We start from the raw sequence: 298 nt of genomic DNA on the forward strand, positions 1-298 counted from the left end.
TAGTGTTATAATTATTCAAATTACAAAACCCAAGAACAAATGTCTTTTAACAGCAACAAGTGTCTGAAAAACAACAATATTTCACAGATTTTACAGCTGTGCCTAAGCAGCACTTGCCACCTACAGTGAAATGAGTATAACAGTAAAAGTTTCTTTGTTTTGAGGAACTAAGGCTGTATATGATGTGCAGATAATTCTATTGTGTTAGAATATAAAAGTCGACAATAATATTTACGAAAGGTACAATCCTATTATTATTTGATGTAAAAAAAGAATATTTTCAATGTTTCTACGCCTG

Source organism: Penaeus monodon, chromosome 22 (assembly GCF_015228065.2).
Source record: "Penaeus monodon isolate SGIC_2016 chromosome 22, NSTDA_Pmon_1, whole genome shotgun sequence".
Lineage (NCBI taxonomy): Eukaryota > Metazoa > Arthropoda > Malacostraca > Decapoda > Penaeidae > Penaeus > Penaeus monodon.